The sequence below is a fragment of the Saccopteryx leptura genome, chromosome 9 (genome assembly GCF_036850995.1).
Source record: "Saccopteryx leptura isolate mSacLep1 chromosome 9, mSacLep1_pri_phased_curated, whole genome shotgun sequence".
NCBI lineage: Eukaryota > Metazoa > Chordata > Mammalia > Chiroptera > Emballonuridae > Saccopteryx > Saccopteryx leptura.
Window position 1 is genome coordinate 79,334,778 of NC_089511.1, and position 17,021 is coordinate 79,351,798.

The 17,021-nt window shown below is 43.8% G+C and overlaps 1 pseudogene; it reads right to left on the reverse strand.

Annotated features, from left to right (window-relative positions):
* Positions 1 to 2,273: 2,273 nt before the first annotated feature.
* On the reverse strand, positions 2,274 to 3,502 carry LOC136381107 (cyclin-J-like protein pseudogene; annotated as a pseudogene).
* Positions 3,503 to 17,021: the final 13,519 nt, after the last annotated feature.

Below are 17,021 nucleotides of genomic sequence, written 5' to 3' on the forward strand. Positions count from 1 at the left end.
GTTGGGTGAATGAATGGAAACCTACTTTTCCACCAGGGCTTGCTTTTGGGCTAATTACTTAAGACATCTTTGAAAAACAGAATCCAGTTTTCCACCAGCAATTGGAAGGGAAGTTTTCAAATAAGGATTCCAAAGAAACTGCAGGTTGAGTGGACTGGGGTCTCAGGGGTCTCTGTTCCTGGATTTTATGTTTTGATGAATAAGCAACATTTGTTCCCAGAGAAACCGGTCCTGGTGCTCTGCTTCACATGTGCAATTCCTTTGGTGGTTAACAAGGTAGTCTATAAGACTGTGCACATGTGAGCGTGCACATGCACCACGACAGAAGTGTGAGGGCATTGTGGGCCAGAGTGGAATTGTTCCAGTATGAGTGTAGGTGTCTGTGAATACGAACTGTGCTCTTTATGAGCACTTGGATGTGTGTGAGTAGAGAAGCAATCTTTTCTCAGATGATCTCCCACCCCATCATGGAAATTGCAGGTGGCCCAACATCCAAGATGTGACATTTTTTTTAGAGCAAGTGATGTGTGTATTGCAGGATGCCTTTTTCTGGGGGCCTCTCACAAACTCCCAGCTGCAGAATAAACAGATGCAATAATTTGGACTTCAAACCAGATTAGCAAAGGAAAAAGAGAAAGACAAATGAGCATGCAGTTTCCTATGTGACTGTGACAAAGTGGCAGTGCCAAACCCCATCCACTCTCTCCTGACTCTGCCTTTATGCGGAGGGTTCCTCCTGTCCAGGCATCGCCTTCGAGCCCAGCTCAGCAGCGCAGCTCCACTGTCCTAGCAGCTCCACTGTCCACTGCCGGTCTCCTGGATGGGCAAGTGAATCAACAACACGAGCATGAATTCTTCTTAAAAAAACAAGCAAATGCTTTCATGGTTCTTTGCGCCTCCCAGTTCTGTTGGGTGAACTGTGTCCCCTGACTCCAATCCTAGCAAAAATAACATGCTGAGCACAAGCAGAGGGTCAGAATAAAAACATATTGCATGCGGCCACCAGAGGGGTCCTAAAAGCCCCCTTGCTGCAGATACTCAAATACTGGCTTTCAATCCAACCAACTGCTTGCCTGTCACTGATGGTGTTATATACTTTCTGCTTCTCATCCCCAAATCCAGCTGGCATTATGCACATATTCCACATTATTACCTTTGCTGTTGGTCAAACTCAGAGCTGAGCTAGGGTTTAACCTCACACACTAGAAACAAGTAGAGGGAGGTGGAAATGGTAGTTTGTTTGTTTTTTAATTTTTTTAAATTTATTGATTTTAGAGAGAGAGGAAGGGAGAGAGAAACAGAAATATTGATATCTGTTCCAGTATGTGCCTTGACTAGGGATCGAACCCACAACCTCTGCACATTGAAACAATGCTCCAACCAACCAGGCCATCTGGCCAGGGTGGGATGTTGGTTTTAAACCTTTGCCTACCTTTCAACAACCTTTTACCTCTGGGTGGCTATTGAAGTTCTACAGGTGAATATAGCATCCCAGGTGTAGAATCTTCTGGAACCAAGAGACTGGAAGTGGCTTTCCCCAATAATATGCTTTTGAAACGGGACACTGTTATTACCCATGGGTCAGTCACAAGTCAGGGTAAAACCGACAGCCTGCACAGGAGACAGGCAGTGTGGCAATCAACATTGTTTTTCTCCTAAGGATTTTTCAAGTATCACAAAATCCCTGATATAGTATGTAAACAAGACGTTTTACTGAACAAAAAGCTAGATCACTTTGGGAAGCAGCAGCATGTGAAATGTCTAAAAGGGCAACTAAGGTTTTAGGTTCAACTTTAAAGGCAAGACAGCCGCCCACCATGCCTCAGAAGACAGGTGCTCAGGCACCCCACACTCACAGGCCCCTGCAGAGAGCCAGGGGAGAAAAGCACCCGGTCCGCAATCTACTGGAGTCTTGAGAACACATCAGGCTGCCCCGTCTTCTTCATTGGCAAAGAATGAAGGAGTCGTTGATGCTAAACACCGGACATGCTCGCAGGTGGGTGTCTGCATCCAGCTCCCAGTCTCCTGGCCTCTTGCCAGGTGTTTCTTGAGCCTCTGGGACCCTGCTCCAGGGGAAGGCCACCAGGCCACCCTACTGCACCTGAGGCACATGTGGAAGACTTTTCCAGAGGAATGCTCTTGGGTGAAGTATCTAATTGGCTTGTGCTCTGGATCCATTTTATTTTAAAAGGGCACAGACCCTCTCTAATCAAGGGCAACGAGGTTCTGCAGGGATAGCCTCCCAATCAACTTGCTCTCCCGAGCTATCCTTGTCAGTCCTTTGCCTGGCTCTCCAAAGCCTCCCTGGGTGGCCCAATAAGGCTTTGTCTGTTGAAACAGCCTGTGGGGCTGCTTCTGTAGGTGGTCTCAAGACAGTGCCTTGGCTGGGCGGCTGGGCTGCGGTGGCCATCTGCATGCTGAGGGATATAGGGAGGGGCATAGGGCAAACATCCAGAGGCTGGAGGGAGGATTATAGGGTGTGGAGGGATAAACCAGTATTCCCTGAGAGCAGGCTCCCTGAACTGTGGGCCTGCAATGAGTCCCGATAGGAACACAGGTCCTGCACAGGAGTTTGGAATTGTGCTAGGGCCACCAGAGAAGGCTGGCCGAGGGCAGGGTAGGCAAATGGCTGGGACAGCATTTGGGTTGGGGCTGGGGGTAGGCTGGGCACCATCACCAGGGTCTGACTTCATGACATCCTTGAGGACATTATCATAAGCTACCATGAGGATTTAATGCATGTGCTGAGATGTCACAGAGAATAGTTTGAGACCCTCTGCAGGTCTCTGGTCCAGTCGGGGAAAAGCTGAAGACAAATTCTAGAGGGCCCAATGCAGGTTGCAGCGACCACAGAAGGCTGGAACTGTAGAAAATACAATCTTGCAGGCTGGCCTCTAGGAAGTAGTGGGCGTACTCCTCGAGGCACTTTTTTGGTCTTGCGGACAGGTGCTGGGCCAGCTGTGGCAGTGCTGGTCTTTCTAACTAATGAGGCCAGGAAGTAGCTGTCTAGGAAGTGGGTGGGCGTGTGCAGGCAGAGGCCCCAGCCCAAGGCCTCCAGGAGCAGCTGCTCCATGCTCAGGAGCTCCTTGGTGAGGGCAGAGTTCGGGCTGCTCAGGATCCTCCTCTGTGTATCTGCTACAGCTTGGGTATATATGGTCTTCCCTAGCCTCGAATTTCCTTGCTAGCAGGAGGCACCAGAACGTACAGCTGCTTGAGATGGTAATGTTATAGTGAACCAGGAGTGGTCCAGCCGGTGGACATCCAGGTGCTGGCCTCGGGCAGAGCTGGCTGTGGCTGCTCAGCAGGGTCAAGATGCCCACAAAGAACTGACGGCTCTTCAGGAGCCAGGAGTCGGCTTGGAAAGGCAGGCAGCTTCAGTTCCTTCTAGAGCAGAGTGCAGTGCGTATCTGAGGCGACAGACCCTTCCCACAAAGACTCCTCCATCACCACATCTGCAATGCCAGACCCCAGCTACCGGGCTCTCAGGGAGCATCGCATCCCCCTCTGGGCGTAGGGGGCTGCAGGCATCAAGCCCCTCCCCGAGGCGAGGCAGCAGGCTAGCAGGTGCCAGCAGGCAGCTAAGCCCTCACTTCCCAAACCCCACACTCTCCCTGGCCACCGCTGCAGCCCAGCTTGCCACCGCACCCCTGCTTACGCTGGGGTCCCACCAGGTCCACAGTCTCGGGGTGGTTGGGGCCTCCCTCTCTTGCTAAGACATGTGACATTTAAAAGGATTTTCTTTTTTATCCACTCATCTACTGATGAGCACTTGGGCTATTTCCAGATCTTGGCTGCTGTACTGCTGCAATAAACATAGGGGTGCATATATTCTTTCAAATTAGTGTTTCTGATTTCTTTGGACATAATGCCAGAAGTGGAATCGCTGGGTCAAAAGCAGTTCCATTTTTAATTTCTTGAGGAATCTCCATACTGTTTCCCACAGTGGCTGCACCAGTCTGCATTCCTACCAACAGTGCACAAGGGTTCCCTTTTCTCCACACCCTCCCCAGCACCATTTTGTTGATTTAAAAGCTGTAATACATTTACACAATGGAATACTACTCAACTGTAATAAAGAAGGAAATCTTACCGTTTGCTACAGCATGGATTCACTTATGCTAAGTGAAATAAGCCAATCAGAGAAAGACAAATAACAAATGATCTCATTTGTATGTGGAAGCTAATGAACAAAATAATTTAATAAACAGAATAAAAACAAAAGCAGAGATACATAAAACAGACAGCTGTTAGAGGGGAGGGTAGTTGGGGGCTGGGTAAAAAATGGTGAAAGGATTAAGCAAAGCAAAGAAATATATATATATACATATATATAGAGAGAGAGAGAAAGAGAGAGAGAGAGAGAGAGAGAGAGAGAGGGAAAGTATATCACATAGACACAGACAACAGCATGGTGATAGCCAGAGGGAAAGGGGAGTCGGGGAGGTAGAGGAGGGAAAGGAGAGGTAGATCCATGAGAATGGAAAAAGACTTCACTTCGGCTGAGGACGTACCATCCAGGGGCCAGATGAGGCTATGTTAAGCTGTGCACTTGAAACCTGTATGGTTTTGTTAACCAATGTCCCCCCAATAAATTAAATTTTAAAAGTATAAAAATAAACAATTTATTTGAAGTGTTTTTAAAAACAATGAATTCTCCCAGGATACTGAAAATGAAATTCTATTTATGAAAATGCCATGTTTCACACAACTTTTAGGAATGCTATGCCAATGAAATGAACTATACCTGTTAAGAAAAATATTAGTTTGGCCCTGGCTGGTGGCTCAGTGGGTAGAACGTTGGCCTGGCGTACAGATGTCCCAGGTTTGATTCCCAGTCAGGACACACTGTCTGCTTCTCCTCCTCCCTCCTGTACCCCCTTCTCTTCTCTTTCCCTCCCACAGCCAGTGGCTCAGTTGGTTTGAGTGTGGCACCAGGCAGTGAAGATAGCTCTGTTGGAACTTATTAGCCTCAGGCACTAAAAATAACTTGGTACTCGAGCATTGGCCCACGTGTTGCCAGATGGATCCTGGTCAGGACATATGCCTCACTATCTCCCTTCCTCTCACCTAAATATACATACATTTTTTTTTTTTTACACTTGGTTTTTGGTAGCTTCCCCAATCATGAAGATATTTTTCTTCCAGACCACTTTTGTTCTGAGTTCAGGAATAGCCCAGAGGCAAATGCCCTACGATTTTATTTTATTTTATTTTATTTTATTTTATTTTATTTTATTTTATTTTTTAGAGAAAGAGAGAGTAAGGGGGAGAGATGAGAAGCATCAACTCATAGCTGCAGCACCTTAGTTGTTCATTGATTGCTTTCTCATATGTGCCTTGACCAGGGGGCTCTACCTAAGCCAGTGACCCCTTGTTCAAGCCAGCAACCTTGGGCTCAAGCTAGTGACCAGTAGGTCATGTCTATGATCCCACACTTAAGTTGGTGACCCTGTACTCAAGCTGGTGAGCCCATGCTCAAGCCAGATGAACCCACACTCAAGCCAGCAACCTTGGGGTTTTGAACCTGGGTCCTCAGTGTCCCAGGCCGCCAACTGCACCACTGCCTGGTTAGGCAAGATTTTAAAACAGGAAATCTGAGAGAAACTCATATCTAGTAATGAATCCTGCCCAGAGTACTGGGACAGGGCAGAATTCGGAGATCAGAGATTCAGAGTATTTGAGAACCTTAGAAAAGATTAATGATTAATAAATAACTAAATAAATAAATAAATAACAACTATTTATGAGTGCCTGCTGTGGACCAAGCATCAGGCTAGGCCCTCAGGCTACCCATCTCCTTCTGCAGATAAAGGTCTGAGAGTGGCTTGCCCAAAACCACACAATCAATCACTGTGGGAAGAGGGGCAAGTATTCACGTTCATCACCTAAATTCATTGATCTTTGTACCCGAGCCCATGCCGTCCTTTGGAGTCCTCAACTTCCGTTTTCAGTCCTTTTCAACACCAACCCAACTCTTGCAGCAACCGTGCAAGGCTTCTGCCCCAGCTCCTCACAGTTTCTTTCCCCTTCCCATTAAAACGCTCCTAAGGTGTGTTTCTTCCACAAAAACCACTTTGAAGTCACATTTGGAAAGGATCTGATACTAATCGATAACTTCCTGGTTCCTTCTCCCAAAGGATTGGTAGTTTGACAACCGTGGTGCTGAAGCTCAGGTCTGAGCAGCTGTCTGGATGAGGTCTCCTGGGCCAGGACTGGCCCACATGGTCTTCCTCCATGCGCCATCCATTCCTCAGAACACTGTGCTACTTACTCTCTTCTTCCTCACGTGTCTTCACTGGCTCCCTGTTGCCTATAGGACAACATGCAACTCCTTAGATGGACATTCAATGCTTGTTGTCTTCCGACTTCATCTCCTATTAGCTCCTCACCTCCCCCAGGGCTCCAGTGACCTACCTACGCTGCCCTCCCCTTGGGACCCCACTTCCTCTGGCTCCTCTTCACCTGTACAACCCACTCTCATCTATTAGGGCCAGGAAACCCTCCTGCTGACTTAACCTGAGGGAAGTTGCTCCTAAGGTTCTATCTCATTCACTCTTAGTTCATTTTGGTTCCGTAGACACGTGCTAACCACCACGAGAAGTCCGGGAGGACAGAAATGAATAAGGCTTTCTCCACCTCAGGTTTAGCACTTCTCTGGGAATGAGGAGGCCACCCTGCTAATCCTCCCACCAATCACTTCAGGGCCTTCCAAATGGTGAAATTTGTCTTATATTCAGAAGAGGACAGAATGTATGCATCAATAGATAATACATGTGACAGCAGAGGGGTACATTTGATACCCAGATTCTTGGGCCCCAGCCCAGACCTGCTAGGCCAGGCCCTCCAGGGCAGAGGCCTGAGTCCCTGCACCCCAGATGAGTCTAATCAGTAGTCTGGGAAACTTAACCCAGGACTGGGACTTTGTGAAGTCCCTTTTTAGGGACAGTCAATGTAGCCAGTATGTTAAGCTTGGAGAACTTCATCCTGACTTGCATATGGGCCCTAAACAACAATCCCCAGTGCTGTGCTATGTGGAGAGGCAAAGAGCTGCAAGAAGGTCCCAGCTAGATCACTCCTTAACCTCTGGTGCTGCCACTTCTACTAGAATTCAGTCTCTGAAGGCACAGGGCCAAATGAGGCCTGTCTGTCTCTTGCTAGACTCTGAGCCACAGGAGAAAAAAGGCCAGGTTTGTTTGCTTTTATTAGTTAACTCCCTCCTGTCACCATCTTCCCTCCTTCTGACACTTTGGGATTTTCAGTAATTATCAGCTGAATGAATATATTAATGACAGAGGGAGACAGATGCATTAATAGTCAACAATAATTGAGCAGAACAGAGTAGTAGGTCGAATGAGTCATGATGCCGACAGGGAAGGAAGAGGGAAGAGGTAGTCTTCCTCTCTCCCCTGCACTGTCTCAGCAGACTCTTACCTCTTCCTCTGCCTTTCTCCTGCAGACTCAGAAGAAAGCAGAATGCGCATGTGTGGAGTTCAAAGAGTAATTCCAAAACAAACACCCGTATAGCCACCCCTCTCCTACCACCATGGTAAGCACTAGAACCTTGCCAGAACCCCAGAAGCCTCCTGCATTCTCCTTTGTGACAGCCCATCACCCCTTTCTTTCCCTCTTCCAACCTCTGTCCTGAATCTGGTCTGAACCATTTTCTTGCCTTTTTTTTTTTTTTTTTTTTGGGTAGATTGGCCATGTATCACTAGGTAACACATTATTTAGAGTTGCCTGGTTTTGAATTTTCTACGACTTCACAGTTTCTTCTGTGGCTTGCTTTATTGTGCAATGTGATATTTTTGGAGTGTTCCCCACGTAGATGCTTTGGTGGTAGTTCATTCCCGCTCACTGATGCTCATTAGATTCTTTTATGTAAACACCCACGGATTTAGCCATTCTCCTATTGATGGTTATTAGAGTTGTGTCCAGCCTTTGGTGGTTACTGACACTGCTGCTGTATGTGACTCCTGATATATGTGACTCCATGGTGTAGGTTCCTTCCACCTTGTTCCACTCTCCTCCACACGCGGCTTGAGCTGCTTCAACTCCCATGAGGCTGCTTGATCTCCAACCATCACATCTGTATTTCAGCTAACAAGAAGGAGAAAAGACAGTTTCATCACTTTTTCTGAATACACTTTCAGAAGATACAGTATACTGTATTCAGAAATACACTGAATACACTTTCTGAATACACTTTCAGAAAACAAGAGACTTCCTCTTATGTCCCAGTGGTCAGACTTAATCTCACGGATAACTCACTGCACGTGACCCTAGGAAACATCATCTTTATTTTCCATGTCCTATGACTACCTATAAACTGGGAGTTCTATCATTTAAAGAAGAGAGAACACAACTGTAGGGCAATGAATACTTTCTGCCACAGATGCCCTTGCTCAGAAGGGAATTTCCAAGCAATTCTGCCTAATACTCTTGTCACACAAATGTGCACACACGTACATATGCCACAACACAAAATGCTGGTGAATAAAATATATATTTAACAGGCCACATCCTTAAACACTGTACTATCTTTTCATCTAGGAAAGTGTGGTGTCTACATGGCCACTGTTAAAGGATGTTTTCCCTCAGTTATAGTCTTGTCTTCCTCCTCTCAGGGTTCTCTACTCCTGACTTTCTAAGTCTAGGACTTTTCCCCAGAGGCCTCTCCTAAGAAATCGGTTATTAAAGTTCCTTTGGTACATAAACATGGCACTGAAACTAGATGGGATATCTTAGAAGCCCACACATCCAGCCCAGGTAAATATGCGGTAAAAACTCAACTGCAAACAAGTCCATTTATCATATTCCAATAAGTCTGCCTCCAAAGCTCCCTAACTGCTAGAAAAATATGACAAAACTCTTGGCTGTTTAAAGGCTCTTTGTAATCTGACTCAATTTATCTTTTTAGCTATAACTGTTGTCACCTAACGTAGACCAAAATAAAACAGTAACAATAGCCTGACCAGGCGGTGGCGCAGGGGATAGACTAAGCGTCAGACTGGGATGCAGAGGACTCAGGTTCAAGACCCTGAGGTCACCAGCTTGAGCGTGGCCCATCTGGTTTGAGCAAAGCTCACCAGCTTGGACCCAAGGTCGCTGGCTTGAGCAAGGGGTTACTCGGTCTGCTGAAGGCCCATGGTCAAGGCACATACAAGAAAGCAATCAATGAACAACTAAGGTGTCGCAATGAAAAACGAATGATTGATGCTTCTCATCTCTTTCTGTTCCTGTCTGTCTGTCCCTATCTATCCCTCTCTCTGACTCTCTTTCTGTCTCTGTAAAAAATAAAAATTAAAAATTAAAAAATTAAAAAACAGTAATAATAATGATGATGATGGTGTTGGGTAAACAAGAGGTTTTTTTTAGGTTTGCTCACCTGTATTGGGTCAACGCCTTGTGTGTATCTTCTATGGAAGGCTGGGGCGGAGTGGGGGGGGGGCTTGTCTTCGGGCAGCAGATTGCAAATTGAGGATTGCCTTCCTGCTTGGGAGGGGCCATTGCTTGCTATTGTTTGGTTTAGAAGGGTTTTTTTCCTCAACCTGTTTTGCTGGCAAATGCAGAGAGAGAGAGAGAGAGAGAGAGAGAGAGAGAGAGAGCGCTGAGGGGCTGGGAGCCCTGAGATTTTGGCCAGGCCTGTTTGGCGGGGGACTGCTGAGATTGGTGGGTACTGAAAGAGTTCTTTTACCATCTGCCTGAATCTAATAGGAACCTGCATGGCCTTGACGGCGGCCCCTGGCTTTATAGATGGTAATAATAATAACAACAATACTGGAAATTACCATTAAATGAGTATATATTATGTGCCAGTCCTGTGTTAAGGTATTGACATACATTCTTTCATTTAATCCTCACTGGACTCTCAAAATATTGTAATCTTTTCCCCCCTATTTTACAAATGAGAAAACTGAGGCTTAAGGAGATTAGTGAATTTCCCTAAAGTCCTAAAGCTGGTATAATACTAGAATTCTCTGGTCTGGTTAAAACCTGCTCGTCTTTGAGAATGCAGCTCAAATGTCCTTTCCTCCATAACCCAGCCCCCAACCCCTTAGCAAAATGAAACGCTTCCTCCTCTGTGCTCCCCTAAACCATGTTCATTCTTGGGTATAGCACAGGGGTCCCCAAACTATGGCCCGCAGGCTGCATGCAGCCCCCTGAGGCCATTTATCTGGCCCCACTGCACTTCTGAAAGGGGCACTTCTTTCATTGGTGGTCAGTGAGAGGAGCATAGGAGCACATAATAGGTGCCCAGTGATAAACTGTTGAATCTGCATCCTGTGCTCCTGTACTGTATGTGGCGGCGCCGCAAAGCGCAATGTCGCTCACGTACAGTACTACTTCCAGTGACGCGGGACACTCCCATCACGGCTCTGGAAGCGCGTCATATCACTTGTTAAGGCTAACAGTGACAAATATGGAACCGGACATTGACCATCTCATTAGCCAAAAGCAGGCCCATAGTTCCCATTGAAATACTGGTCAGTTTGTTGATTTAAATTTACTTGTTCTTTATTTTAAATATTGTATTTGTTTCCATTATGTTTTTTTACTTTAAAAAATAAGGTGTGTGCAGTGTGCATAGGGATTTGTTTCTAGGTTTTTTTTCTTCTTCTTCTTCTTCTTTTTTTGTATTTTTCTGAAGTTGGAAACAGGGAAGCAGTCAGACAGACTCCCGCATGTGCCCGACCGGGATCCACCCGGCATGCCCACCAGGGGGCGATGCTCTGCCCATCTAGGGCATTGCTTTGTTGCAACCAGAGCCATTCTAGTGCCTGAGGCAGAGGCCATAGAGCCATCCTCAGTGCCCAAGCCAACCTTGCTCCAATGGAGCCTTGGCTGCGGGAGGGGAAGAGAGAGACAGAGAGGAAGGAGAGGGGGAGGGGTGGAGAAGCAGATGGGCGCTTCTCCTGTGTGCCCTGGCTGGGAATCGAACCCGGGACTCCTGCATGCCAGGCCGACGCTCTACCACTGAGCCAACCGGCCAGGGACTGTTCATAGTTTTTTTTATAGTCCGGCCCTCCAATAGTCTGAGGGACAGTGAACTGGCCCCCTGTGTAAAAAGTTTGGAGACCTCTGGTTTAGCACTTTCCAACAAGGATTCAACAGTTTATCACTGGGCACCTATTATGTACCAGGCATTAAGTAGTGTGGCTATGTTTCTGTCTTTCTGTCCAGCTAGACCTGGGTGTGTTAGTAGAAGGCATTGAGTCTCTTTTTAAAATATATATATGTGTGTGTGTGTGTGTGTGTGTGTGTGTGTGTTTATTATTTCAATTGTTCTAAAATATTCATAACATAAAATTTACTGTTGTAACTATTTTCTTTTTTAATTTTATTGATTGATTTTAGAGAGAGAGAGAAAAAGAGAAACACTGATTTGGTGCTTCACTTATTTGTGCATTCATTGGTTGATTCTTGTATGTGCTCTGACCAGGGATTGAACCTTCAACCTTGGTGTATCGGGACAATGCTCTAACCAATTGAGCTACCCAGCCAGGGCTACCATCATAACCATTTTTAAGTGTACAGTTCAGTAAGGTTAAGTACATTCTTATTGTTGTTTAACCACTCCCCAGAACTCTTCTACCTTACAAAACTGAAACTATACCCATTAAAGAACAAATCTTTATTTCATTACTTTCCCCAGCCCCTGACAACCACCCTTCTACTTTCTGTCTCTATGAATTTGACTGCTCTAGGTACCTCATATAAATGGGATCATACAATATTTGTCTTTTCTGTGACTGAATCATTTCATAAATTTCTCAAGGTTCACCCCTGTTGTAGCATGCGACAGGATTCCCTTCCTTTTTAAGGCTGAGTAATATTCCATTGTATGAACTACTACATCTATTTATCCATTCATCCTTCAGTAGATGTTGAGCTGCTTTTGAGGATTGTCTATTCCAATAATGCTGCGATGAACATGGGGATATAAATATCTCTTCCAGGCCCTGCTTTTAGTTATTTTGGGTGGATGACCAGAAGCATATGGATATATGCTGGATCCATGGTAATTCTATGTGCACTGTTTTGAGGAACCTCATACTGTTTTCCCCAGTGGCTGCACCATTTTATGTTCCCACAGTGCCCGAGAGTTCCCATGTCTACATATCCTCATCAATACTTCTTATTTTTTATTTTGTTTCACTCTAATGAGTGTGCGGTGTTTTACTTTTTAAAAATTCTTGCTAAATGAGCCCAGATCCTGGTATATCAGTGTTTATGGATTGAGTGAATGAATGAATTTGACCATAAATAGATGAGGTAATTTTGATTTCCAAGATGTGTTCTATGAAGAAATAGTCTCCAATAGGTTTGTGTCTTGTCCAAGGTCAAAAACCTGAATTTGAACTGCAAGAACACATTCTATACAAAACAGAAGCTTTCCTATGAGCCCCAAGGGGTTTGTTCCCCCCAGCCAGGCGCCAAAGGCCCATCTTCAGTCCTCCTGGTGAGCAGCTCCTAGGAGTGGAGGAGGCAGCTCTTCCCTAGAAACACCTCTTCAGTCTGGTTTCTTCTTGCTCCAGGCAAACAAATCCAGGAGAAAGAAATTCACTGGTTTGCAAAATCCAAGGACCCTATGCCCCCCAAACCACCAGGGATGTTCTAAGAGCTGAGGAGGGGGCAGGAGTCCAGCCAGCTCTCCCCACCCCAGTGCTCAGTGGAGCAGAGCGAGTAGCATTCCAGCAACACTCCCAGGCCAACTGGGAAGCTGAACCGAGTGACTGCCACCTCTGTGTAAGCACTCCTCCGGATGCCTGCCGGCTTATGCTGGGCTGACTCACTTCCTCACCTTAATTCTCCCTAATATCTTCCCTTTCTCTGCAGCTTTACTCCTGGCACCACCGTCTAGGTGTGGAATGTCTGGCGAAGCTGAGCAGGTGGGCCGGCTGAGCTGTCTGCCCAGATGTTACAGACCTGACCATGGCCGGGAATAGAGAATGTGGGGATGAGAGTGAGGGACAAAAGTAAAGCCAGGTTTATCTGCTAGCTCCGAAGTGCATCCTAATCCCCTCAGCCAGTTTGATCTCTGTAAGCCCGAGCACAGTCATCACTGACCTGGAGCAGGGGCTGTTGGAGGATGGAGCAGCGGATGGAGAGGAGCAGAGGAAAGGGTGGAGAACTATGGCTGCTTTAGGTTCCAGGCACTTCCATCCAGTGGTGGGATTCAAATAATTTGATAACCGGCTCTCCGCCCTAATGACCGTTTTAAGTATAAAAAAATGATATACCAAAAGGTAGTTTATTATTTCAGGCATTTGATACTTAAATAAGAACAATAAAAGAGGTACACAAAACTAGATTATGTTATAAGAAAGAGTTTTTAAAATATTAGTGAAAAAATATTAAATAATACCTGATAAAAAGCAATAAAAACTGTTATTTAAGATATTTCCATATTGCTTCTTGATTGGCGTCCTCACTTGCAATTGTTTTCACCTATGGATGGAATGAACATTGCTACGGGCACTTAGAATACACTGTTGCACAGATGAATGTTAAAAAAGAGTGAAGAATGTAAATTTGTGATTTCCACATTGGGCGGCTGCCCAGGTGCCCAACTTAGAGAGATCCCTGATTACAAGTGCCATATAAACAACCAGTTCAGCGAACTCAACAAAAAATTAGGTATCGGTTCTCCTGAACTGGTGCAGCCCAGCTGGATCCCACCACTGCTCCCACCCCTTGCCACCTTTCCTGTGGATGCTCTCACTTGCTATCCCTGGGGGAATCCTGAAGGGCAAATTGAGAGGTTATGTTCTGTGTTCTGGCTTCCAGGAGGAGTCCAAAGAGGTCTTGCTACTTGCCTGGGCCCGCCTCTGTTTGGAAGTGCCACTCTTCTTGTCACCTACACGCTTTCCTCTGCTACTAACCTTTCTTTAGGATCCTGCATTCTTCAGCTCTCTCTCCTTAACATTGTTTCCTGTATCTGCCTGCCTAAGCTTGTACGTTCTAAGATAAAAATCAGGACAAAGTTTTAATTTTTACCAAAGTTATTCCTTCATATAGCTCAGAGTCAAATAGTGGGGTAAGACTTAAGAAGAGCCATCTCCCTCATCAGCGATATACCCCTTCAATGTTGATGGCTCATTCCTTTGGTATTTACCACAATTTCCTAAATAATGTAGTTTTTATTGCTACTTGATTATTTTTAAGTTTTAGGCACTACTTATTGTCTTTCTCAGTCCAACAACCCACTCTCACTTCCTGGCTCTCATCCTCCCAATATAGCCGGATAATAATTTGGTTACAGTAACAGTTGGTGTTTACATTACCACTAGATAAACACTATTTCCATGTGTTTACAAAATAAGCCCTGGGATGGACTATCATTACTTCTCTTTTCATGCATAAGTTTTTATTTCTTTTGGAGTTAATAATTAACCCCCCTAACCCATTCACTTATTTTTATTTGTACTCAATGCCAACCTTTTCCAGTTACTGAAATCTCCACTCGATACGCTAAAATGGTATCCTACTAATTTTATTTTCTTGAAGACATCTCTCCTGGAGTTTTTTACCTAATTTGATTTAGGCTGGCTGCCCTCTAGGTGTGTTGTATTGTGTTCAACCTGCAACATCTCTTCACTAATACCCTGAGGGATTCTCTACAATGCTCGCCAGTGTCAGATTCCTGTTCCCTGTTTTCTGTCACTTTCTTGGTTTACTACTTTATTTTGGTGAAGCCAATCCTCCAGCAGCTTCCTGCATATGTGAAAAGAATTTTTTATCTTAAATGACTGAAAATGTCTTTTTCTACTTTCAAACTTGATTGATAGTTTGGTTAGGTATAAAATTTGCAATTGGGGATAATTTTCCTTCAGAATTTTGAAAGCATTGCTTATGTACCATTTAACTTCCAGTGGTTCTCTTGAGACATTTAAGCCATTTTAATTCCTGACCTGTTCCCGAATCCCTTTGGAAACTCGTAGAACCTTTTCTTTGTTTTCAGTGTTCTGAATTATAATGATTTGTCTTGGCATGTGTCTATTTTCATCCATTCTGTCAGGCACTCAATGGACACTTTTAACATGCCTTCAGTTTTGGAAAAATTTCTTCATGTACTTCTTTGATCATTTTCTCCACTCCATTTTCTCTGTTTTATTCTGGAACTCTTATTATTCAGAAGGTGGGCTTCCTGGATTAGTCATTAGTTTTCTTATCTTTCTCTTCAATTTTCCATGTCTATATTTTTGCACTACTTTCTGGGAGATTTCCTCAGTTCTTCCCTTCTAATATTCCTATTAATATATATATTAATATATATATATATTACTTTTTAAGAGCTCCTTTTGCCTTTTGTATGTGCCCCTCTTAAAATACAAAAATAAAAATCCAGGTCCAGAAGGTTATACTAGTGAAATCTATTAAACATTCAAAGAAGACTTGGTTCCTATTCTACTCAAAGTCTTCCAAAAAATTGAAGAAGAAGCAATACTTCCAAACACATTTTATGAGGCCAACACAACCCTCATACCAAAACCGGGCAAGGACAGCAAAAAAAAAGAAAACTATAGACCAATATCTGTAATGAATACAGATGCTAAAATACTAAACAAAATACTAGCAAATCGAATACAACAACATATTAAAAATAATACATCATGATCAACTGGAATTCATCCCAGAATCTCAAGGATGGTTCAACATATGTAAAACGGTTAATGTAATACACCATATCAACAAAACAAAGAACAAAAACCACATGATCTTATCAATAGATGCAGAAAAGGCATTCGATAAAATACAACACAATTTTATGTTTAAGACTCTCAACAAAATGGGTATAGAAGGAAAATATCTCAACATGATAAAGGCCATATATGATAAACCATCAGCTAACATCATATTAAATGGCACAAAACTGAAGGCTTTCCCCTTAAATCAGGAACAAGACAGGGTTGTCCACTCTCTCCACTCTTATTTAATGTGGTGCTAGAGGTTCTAGCCAGAGCAATCAGACAAGACAAAGAAATAAAAGGCATCCATATTGGAAAAGAAGAAGTAAAGGTATCACTTTTTGCAGATGACATGATCCTATACATCGAGAACCCCAAAGAATCTACAAAAAGACTACTAGAAACAATAAGCCAATACAGTAAGGTCCCAGGATACAAAATTAACATACAAAAGTCTATAGCCTTTCTATATTCCAACAATGAAACATTTGAGAATGAACTAAAAAAATAATCCCCTTCATGATTCCAACAACAATAACAAAAAAATCTAGGAATAAACATAACAAAGAATGTAAAGGACTTATATAAAGAAAACTACAAATCATTGTTAAGGGAAATCGAAAAAGATACAATGAGATGGAAGAATATTCCTTGTCCTTGGATAGAAAGAATAAATATAATCAAGATGGCTATATTACTCACAGCAATATACAAATTTAATGCAATTCCCATCAAAATTCCAATGACATTTTTTAAAGAAATGGAACAAAAAATCATCAGATTTATATGGAACTATAAAAAACCCCGAATAGCCAAAGCAATCCTAAAGAAAAAGAATGAAGCTGGGGGCATTACAATACCTGACTTCAAACTATATTATAGAGCCACGACAATCAAAACAGCATGGTATTAGCAGAAAAATAGACACTCAGACCAATGGAACAGAATAGAAAGTCCAGAAATAAAATCACATATATATGGTCAAATAATTTTTGATAAAGGGGCCAACAACACACAATGGAGAAAAGAAAGCCTCTTCAACAAACGGTGCTGGGAAAACTGGAAAGCCACATGCAAAAGAATGAAAGTGGACTACAGTTTGTCCCCTTGTACTAAAATTAATTCAAAATGGATCAAAGACCTAAATATAATACCTGAAACAATAAAGTACATAGAAGAAGACATAGGTTCTAAACTATGGACCTTGGTTTTAAGGAGCATTTTATGAACTTGACTCCAAAGGCAAGAGAAGTGAAGGCAAAGATAAATGAATGGGACTACATCAGACTAAGAAGTTTTTGCTCAGCAAGAGAGACTGACAACAAAATAAAC